Genomic DNA, 10,196 nt, shown 5'->3' with positions numbered 1-10,196 from the left:
CTTCATGAAGACTAAGGTCAGGCTGGTATATAGCTTCTCTAATTTTGATAGTAACTTAGTTATATTCTTTAACATATCATTAATAGGCATCCTAATTACTTTTTTCAATGCAACATGTGTAGTCGAAGTCATTGGATCACGATGCGACATTGACAGAGACCTTCAAGTACACCCACCTGTTGAAGGAGAACAAAGAGAGATTTGTTGATCAGCGGTCTCGGGATCATTATGTGAGTAAACATCTGATTTTGTTATATAAAATTAGAGATTAACTGTACAACTGTCATCCTAATCATAATAACATGTGTTATACAAGAGTCCTATACAGAGAGACTAGAGACCGCGACTTAGCAATCTTAGCAAAGTAGGGAAGACGCCAATGACTCTGCTACTTCAGTCGTCAATTCCGATGCGGTTTAGCGTGAGACCCCTCAGTGCCATATAAAAAACATGTATATGGGTTGGGGTTGTTCTTCATTCGTAGCCTCCACACCTCTACATTGAGAACATCGTCTGCCTTTGCCACCAGTTGAGCCATTAATCCTGAGGAAGGCATTGATTTGAGACTGTAGGTGTAGAAGCTCACTCTCAGCCTTCACAAACAGGATCAAGAGCTGATCAAGACTCGGGAGAGGTATCAAGAGATCTTCACACACGTGATGGTCATGGATGAGCTCAGGCTGGAGTGAAGGGAGCAGCTGGAGTAGCTTTAGCGGACGGAAGCTCAGATAGAAGTGTACCTAGCTCAGATGCATGCCACTGGCATTAGACCTGCTGGTGGGACACAGACATCACTGCCTTCTTTGCCGCTTTAGCAAGATCACGGGAATGACGATGACGATGACTATCAGAATCTTTAGTGATTAAGGCTTTGTTTTACTGGTTCATTGTATTTATTTGATTTGTTTGACTTTTAATTTTATTTGAACATTTGATATTTAATATTATATAAATGGTCTCTCTGATTTATAAATTGAGCATTAATTGTGCGAAAAAATTTAAATAAAAAAATTGCATCACAAAATTGTTTTTAAAAAAAAGTAAAATTGAGATTACCGTCGGATTTATGAGGGAATAATCCGTCGGTAATAGTGCGAAAAATAAAGATACTATGGCGCCACTGTTACCGTCGAAAAAATTTGCCGGAAACCAAATAGTTTTTCACGTAGATAATCCGTCGCACTACAGTTGGACGAAAAATCCGATAGTAAATAGTTACTGTTGGATTTTATTCGTTTTTTCGACGATAAATTTCACGGTATTTAGTGTTTTTCTTGTAGTGTACTCTAATTTATTAGGTATATTTTAATAAAAATTAAAGATAATATTTCTAAATGTAATAATATAAATACATTCACACATATATTTAATGACTATAAATGCATTATTGGAATACTATTTATTAGGTACATTTAATCTTAATCGTTTAAATTAATTTAAAGGCTATAAATGCGTTCTCACATTCTTATATAAGAATTTTCTATATATAAATTCTAATAATAATCTTCTTTCCTAAAATCTAATATTTAATATTTATAATAATAATCTTCTTTCCTAAAATCTAATATTTAATAATATTTAAAGATACATCTTGGTAATATGATTATATATATAATGCTACATTTTTAATTAAATTAGTCAAATATTATAAAATAAAAATAAATACATAATAATACAATACATTATTCTTTAAATATATAATAAAAAATATCTTTAAATAAAATATATTTATAATGAATCAAAAGTATTAGAATGATTATTATTTTGAATATTCATAAATCTCACACAAAAATAAACATATCCATATCAAACTATGAATGAGATTACTTAGGATTTACAAGTAATAAATTACGAAAAATCAAAATACGGAAAAGCTCTGCATACAAGCCATTAGGGCTTGTATGCTTTACAAGTTCATTAAACAATAAAATCAAAATACACGCTGCTCCACGTACGTTGATTACACGCGCTATATAACATCCCGCGTATATCTAACTACCAAATTTAAAATATTTGTTTCCTTCTTCGTTTTCGATATTTTGAGATTTGGTTGTTCTTCTTCTCGCACATCTTCCCTCCTTCTTCTCCATCGTTCTTTTCCTCTTCTTTTCTCACTGGTATGTTCTTCGTTTATGTTACCTTTTTCTCTCTCTGCAACTCGAGCTTCGTTTTCTATTTTGATTTGTTGTTTTCTGAAATCAAAGTTTGAACTCGTTTTAAAGATAATGGATCATTCAACCTCAGATTGTCAGCTGAATCCAGGCGAAGTGGATTATGAATTTGAATCTAACGAAGTTCCTGAGGTTTCATTTACATAGGATTAGTATGAATTTTCTTTCAGTAATTTGTATAGCATTGTGTAGTTGAAAAATTGCTGAACATTGACTGTGAAAGTAACACGTTAACATGAATCTGTCGATTCAATGTATTAGTTGTGATTAATTACCTGGAATTTATAGCAGATGCTCGGGTGTAGATCAATTCTTCTTTGGGCGTATTTTAGCTAGAAGTGTGGGTGTATCTACACTTTACTGGTTTTTTGTTATTTTAATTGAGTTGTTGTTGTTCAGGTGTATTATATCAGACATGATTGGGTGTGTTTTTAGTTTTTGACATGGTGTATTCTGCAGCCTGTGTATTTACATTTTATGGCTTTAAAGGTCATTTTGTAGTTGAGTTGTTGCGGTTCGGGTGTATCATATTAGACATGATTGGGTGTATTTGAATCATATCTATGGGTGTATTCACAGTTCTGACACGGTGTATTGTGCAGCCTCTCTCGGTTGTTGATGACGAGCTTGTTCCGAAGGTCGGAATGACCTTTACCACCCTTGAAGATGCTGGAAAATTTTATAGGAACTATGCCAAGGTTGTAGGTTTCTCTACAAGAGTTCGGTGCACAAATAGGAAGGGAAATGAGATTAAGAATCAACTGATTACATGTAGCAGAGAGGGAAAATGGAAATCTAAAATATCTCCGACCGAGAAGACCAATCCGACAGCCGGTTTAAACTGTCTTGCAAGAATTTATATACACACATTGAAGGATGTCGGTGCTTGGATCATTTCAAAGGTTGTGCTGGATCATTCACACCCCTGCTGTCCAAGCAAAGCAGAGATGCCCAAACAGCACAGGGAACTAAGCATGTCCATTCGTCGTACAATAGAGAATAACGAGGAGGCCGGTATCAAACCAAGCAAAACCTACTAATCATTTGTTGCGGCTGCCGGGGGTCAACGCGAGTTAAATTTTATCGAAAAGGACGTGAGGAATTACATTACCAGGGAAGTGCGGAATGTTTCCGAACAAGAAGATGCAAAGGAATTCGGGAAATATTTCTTAAGAATGAAAGGGAAGAATCCGAATTTCTTTTTTGAGCTCGAACTCGAGGAGGATCAATCGATTAAGCTGGATTTTTGGGCCGATGCAAGAAGCAGAGCCGCCTTTGAGTATTTCAGAGACGTCATTTCATTCGACACCACCTACAATACAAACAGGTAACAAACTGCCCCTGTTTATGATGCTAAATTAATTTTATTTTATGAATCTGCAGCAGAGGTGTATATTGGTTATTTCATTGGGTGTATTCTAAGCATTTGTTGGGGTGTACCTAATGATTTTGCATTCTGGACCATGGTAATTTGTTTCAGGTATAATTTGGTCTGTGGTTCTTTTGTCGGGGTGAATCACCACGGTCAGTCAACACTTCTTGGATGCTCTTTGATGAAGAACGAAAAAATTGAATCATTCAAATGGTTATTTCAATGCTGGCTTCATTGCATGGGAGGAAACGCTCCGAAAGGGTTTCTCACCGATCAGTGCGCATCAATGAAAAGGGCTTTAGAGGCCTGTATGCCAACAACAGTTCACCGCTGGTGTATTTGGCACATCATGAAGAAGATTCCAAGCAAATTAAACGGGTACAAGGGACATGCTGATATCGAACAAGAAATGAGCCATGTTGTTTGGAACTCTCATATCAAAGACTCATTCGATAGGAATTGGAACGATTTTCTGCTGAATTTTGGTCTTGCGGACAACAAGTGGCTTTCAGGTAATGTATTTTTAAAATCTGCAGCAGAGGTGTAAATTGTATGTTCTCTTGGGTGTATTTTACAGTCTGTGTTTGGGTGTATTATGCAGATCTGTACGAAGACCGTCACATATGGGTTCCTATCTATCTGGATCACCACTTCTGGGCAGGGATGAGAAGCACACAAAGGAGCGAGAGCATGCATTCATTTTTTAACAAGTACATCACCCGGAACAGCTCGCTTATTCAGTTCGTCAAACAATATGATAATTGCCTCGAAAGCAGGGAGCAAGCAGAGAGAGAATCAGATGCTGCAGATTTTCATACGGTCATACCGTGTGCAACCAAATCCTCCATTGAAGCTCAGTTTCAAGATGCATACACTCATGCAAAGTTTAGGGAAGTCCAAGCACAATTTAGAGGAAAGGCGAATTGCATCACCAGATTAAAGAATTCCGCTCTAGGCTATTCAATATACGAAGTCAGAGAACAAGTTTCCAGCTCAATATTCAACAAGTTCGCGGTTACCTACGACTCAGTTGCAGCCGAGGTAAAATTCCAATGTTTATTATTCGAGTCGAGAGGGATACTGTGTCGTCACGCACTAAGCGTGTTAAGCTTCGAACAAGTAAGCCAAGTGTCCCCTAGATATATACTGGAACGATGGAGCAAGAAGGTAAAGAGGCGACACACACACATCAAGAGCAGCCACGACGAGCCACTGATGGAGCCAAGCAGCAAGAGGTTCGACCAATTGGTTTTTCGTTCGCAAAATATTTGCGAATTTGCCTCCGAATCGGAGGAGCTGACTGCAATTCTACACCGTGCGTACGATAACGTCATGGCTGAGATGGAATCATTAAAAGCCAAAAGGAAGGGGACATCTTCTTTATCCCACGAAGACGCCAAGTTGGAATCCGTTAACGAGCTTCAAAGCCTGCCAAGGATTCGAACAAGAGGACGTCCAAAAAACAGGCTAGGTTCAAAGCTGGAGAAACAGATTGCAAATGCCACAAAGAAGAAGAAGACGAAAGTTTTAAGTGAGGTAAAAGTAATGTTCTTTAAATTTGTGGCGATTGAGTTTATTTTTCTTGTTAATAGTTTAGCTAATGTGTGAGTGTTATATTCAAATAAACCTGTTTGATGCTGCATCAGCGGCGCATTCAAATTCCAGCCAATATCAAGGACACGTTATGAATTATCAGTTCAGGGTACCAGCAGCAGGGGATAACTCTTTGGGTGTATAGTTTTATAGAATATGGGTGTAAAAGCACTGTTCTTTTGGGTGTATTTTTGTTAATTCACAATTTACATATAGACATATATATAGGTACATATAGAACAAAAGCTGTAAAAATTCGTAGGTTATGGGTGTATATTTCATTTGATGTTTTTCTTCATATTTTAGTACATGTAATTCATACATTTTAAATACAGCACAGACAGTTGGGTGTATATTTTATGCAATCTTGGGTGTATTATTAGACTTGTGTTGGGTGTAACAGTTTATAATTTGCGTTTATATATGCCTTGATTTTTTGCTTCATGTTTTACCACCTGTAATACAGCTTTTGAATACATCACAGACAGTTTACCAGCACAGATAGTTTAACTATGGAAAAAAATATACATGGAATAGAAGTTGTTGATAAATGGCAAATATTTACATCATTTGTTCAATTTACAAACTACCCAGCAGTTGGATTACCCAGTTTCTATATCAGCAGAATTAATCTGACAAAACGGACTCAATAATACAGAGGATGGCTTCGATAGCCTTATAGCACTACTCTCTCTAATTGCCCGATCTATCTGTTTATTCATCTCACTGAATAGTATCCGGGAAGTATACTCCACTCTATAGTGGTCCACCTCCTCCTACAATTAAAAAGTATATTCTGTTTAAACAGCATTATTAATTCAGTAAAGTAATACAGAGTTATATAGTTCTAAAGACAGTTACCTGTGGCCAATTATCCCATTCATATTTCCCCTTTTTGATGTTTTTCGACTCAATTAACTCAAGCCACTTCATAACGTAGATAGCGCAGTCATAGCTGAAAACGAAAAAAATAAATTACAAATCTCATTTAGGAAAGTTTAATGTTCAGAGTCACAAATTTATACCTTGTTTTTTGGCCTGATATTTTAACATATGATGCTTTAATTTTCTTCTCGTTCTCCCCTTTCTCCAGAGGTTTCCCGCCGGCATATGTTATCAATCTTGAAAATACATATCCCTTAAATACCAAAACAAATCAGTAATACACCCGAATGAATGGAAAAGATACACCCAACACAACTAATGAAATAGACCTATCTATTAAAGTAAAGAAGACAGAGGCAACTTACAGTGAATTTATTAATGTCCTTTCTCTCATCGCTTAGAGCTTTTTTGTGTAGCGGGTCAAGTATTTGACATTTCCGCTTTGTTGTATTTATCAGCCATAACCACCAATTCCCCGAGTGGCAAACAGGAGCAAAAATCTGAAGGATTGCCACATTTCAACAGTGTGTTATTTTATTTGGCATATAAGTAAATAAGCATACTAACAAATTTAGCAAACGAAAACTTACATATGGATGCGAAGTTAATTTTTTTCTATCTATGAAGGGAATGAAACTTTGGTAGGCTTCCACACTGAATTCCTTTTTCGTTTTCGGTGATATGAATTCCCCCTTTGGGTGATTCGAAAGTGCCATGCTCTGCAAGAATTGCGAAACAAGAAATGAAATACTGAAAATACACAACTTACACCCAGTCGAACCTAAAAAATACACCCAAATCAATACAGAAAATACACCCAAAGTTCGTAGAAGTAACACTTACCACAATGTCGGGGGGGGGGGGAGACAGTATATTTGTTCCTGAAACCTCTTTTCATTTTTCTGGTTGAGGATGAGGCAGATGGCAGATACAATCTAGAAATATATGTCGAAATTAATTTTACATTAATAAATATTGCAGTTGACTTTGGTGTAAAAACATTAATGTTATTCTAATATTACCTGAGATTCTATATCACTTTTTGCCTGGAGGGATGCAAGGTGCATTCTTATCAAAATGTATTCTCCTTGGCCAATCAGAGTGCACATCTCCTCATACTCGTTAGTATTGCCATCTGCGTCTTCCTTCAGTCTCGTCCCCCAGATGTAGCACTTTTGTTTCATATAATCTGGAATTTGATTTATTCCCCCAGGAGTTTCAAACTTTGCAGAACTTTCTTCCCCAGTCTCCCTCAGAATTTGTGGACTTTCGTTTTTTCCCTTCGCCGCACTGCTTGCTAATTTTTGGACCAAATTGTCTAATTGTTCTAGCAAATTTGCAGTTTCTGGAGATTTTTTCCTTTCTGTCTCCTGCGTTGACGCCCCCTCCTGGCTTCAATCAGTCAATCCAAGGCTGAATGATGGCATCCCTGGATTTGTTTTAGGAACATAAGTTGCTGTCTGTGCCATCATCAACAGGGCAGCAGCGTCTTCTGCGGCTGGATGACTGCGTCATGATGTTTAAGAATAAGAGTAAGAATAAGAATATACGGATGATAAGCAAAGATTGATTTTAGTCTGATGAACTTACATTTTAGTTGGAGCTGGGGGAAGCGTGGGTGTGGTTTCTTGAAGTTGTTTGGGGGGTTCAGGAGTGCTGCACAGTTACACAAAATTAATCATGGCGTAAAAAAAATTGATCAGGAACAATATATACCCAAACTGTTAGCAAATTTACACCCAAACTCTAAACAAATATACACCCAATACTATTTCTTACGTTTCTGTAGTCCCTTCAATCCGTCGCATAGGGGTTGGTTCAAAATCTGTCTCAGTGGTTGTTTGGGATGCCGGCACAAAAACCTGGATCGGGACTCTAAACAAGAAGAAAAATGAAAGGTTAACAACGTATTTGAAAATAATAAGGTTATAAGGTTGAAATATTCTTGGAAAACTCACACTGCAAGCGCTTCCGACGGTGTTTGTTCCCTCACAACCATCATATTCGAATCAGTCGGACTCAACCTAAAATACACCCAAAGAAGGTCAAAAAATACACCCGAACAATTCAAAAAGAAGACAGGCTTTGTTTTTTGAGAACTTACATACTTGTAATTTTTGCTTTTTTTTGCTGCCTTTTTTTTCTTGAATAAAATAATAAAGGGCTTTTTTTTCTAAAAAAAATATATACAGAATTAGAAGTAGAAGGTAATAGAAGAACAAAAGTAACGGTTATTTGAAAGAGAAATTACATGCTCTGTGACGGCTGGTTTACACTACTCTGTTCTGTGCGTCCTTGAGAGGAAGGATCATCACTTCCCAAGTTCACGGCCGGTAGTCTAAACAGATTTCATGTTATTCAGACAAAATAAGATACAGGTATAAAATAAACCCAAATGAATGCACAAGATACAACCAACCGAATGGACAATATACACCCAACAAAACAAACGAAATATCCCAACTTAGTTAACAACATACACCCAACTTGATCCACAAAATACACCCAAATGGTTCCACAAAATACATCCAAATCATGATAACAAGATTTTATTAAATAATAAAGCTTCTTACGTTTCAGAGGACACATAGCGACCTTCTGTCGATCGCAGGTCAGCTTGGTTCTCCCTGCGAAACAAGATACAATTATTACCAAACAAAACACACCAAAATCTCAAATACACAGCCCAGCAAGACATACCCCTCTGCAGCAGATTTATCAACAATTTCCCTTAGCCATTCATCGAGTTCGTCACTTGATATTTCATATCTCTCACTACATTCATAAAATAAGATGTTAACAAAAATAATTACGATGATAGACCGTAATATAACTTACGAGGTACTGTACCCGTCAAAGTATTGATATTCTTCAGGAGGTGAATCCTCCACAACAACTTTTTTCTTTTTTTGTTGTGTTCTGGGTGGAAAAAAAAGAGTACCAATCAGAAATAAAAAATTAATTTTATCACAGAATATTATCCAAAGAAGTGCTTACTTTTTTGGTGTTGTTTTTGTTTTTTTCTTTTTCTTATCCTTCTCCGCAGGTGATGATTCTTCGCTCCTATAAGTTAATAATAGACACTTCAGTTAATACATGAAATCTTTATAATGAAGCCAAAAGAAAGGAGTAATAATTTCAGGACATTACTCATCACTTGGTTCAAATTCAGATTCTGAATCAGAATCTGACTCCTCTTGCCTCTGCTTTCTTTTTCTGGAGTCCATTCTGGAAGGCAAACAATCATCATTTAAAACATACTAAAAATACACCCAAATGAATTCACGAGATACACCCAACTGAATATACAATATACATCCAACGCAGCAAACGAAACACACCCTGCTTAATAAACTACATACACCCAACGTGATCAAACAAAATACACCCAACTCGAAAAAGAAATTACACCCAAGTATGGTACTTACTTTTTCCCCTTTTTGCTGGGGTGTTTTCTTCCTGAATCCTCTGAGTCTTCTTGAGCCTCAGACTCAGAGGTAGAAGTGTCACTGTCAGTAGTTTCTGTCTCCGAAGACGATGTTGGACTCGCCTTCCTTTTTTTTTGTTTTTTTGATTTCTTATTTTTTTTCTTTTTTTCTTTTTTTTTTCATTTTTTCTCTTGTCTCTGCCATCTTCACAATCCCCTAAAACATGAGATATTTTAGTTAGCGGCATTCAGGTAAATAAAATACACCCAACTTATTATGTTTACTTACCAAAATTTCCTCTCTTTCTGTAGTCATTCTTTCCACCAACTGCTCCTTAGTCCAGTTGGCAATCCAGGGCTTTGGTGGTCTTTCAGCCCTGTTCTTGCCTTTGCTTTTTGAAGGATGAAAGTAGATTATCATTAGGGCGAAGAGACAGCCATTAATTGCCTTCTTCTTCTTCTCCTGGTAGTCTGTGATGCCCTTAACCATGAAGGTCAAAACATGCCCCCCCAGTTTCTCTCCGATATGCCGTCCATCTTAAAAATTGGGGCCAGGTGCACGGGCGATATTTTGTTTATCGTCGTTGGCAAACGGAACGCCATCTGTATGTAGAGGATGAATATCCTCTTGAACATCAGGCGTTCCTCTTCGTTGCCAACGCCGATTTCCATCATTTCATCGGTAAGACTTTTGAGGGTCTTACCCTGGAATCTTCTATAAATTATTTTGTCATCATCAGAAAGTTTC

The sequence above is a fragment of the Arachis hypogaea genome, chromosome 6 (genome assembly GCF_003086295.3).
Source record: "Arachis hypogaea cultivar Tifrunner chromosome 6, arahy.Tifrunner.gnm2.J5K5, whole genome shotgun sequence".
Taxonomy (NCBI): Eukaryota; Viridiplantae; Streptophyta; class Magnoliopsida; order Fabales; family Fabaceae; genus Arachis; species Arachis hypogaea.
The sequence above is the reverse complement of the archived record's forward strand: the minus strand, read 5'-3'. Positions refer to the sequence as shown.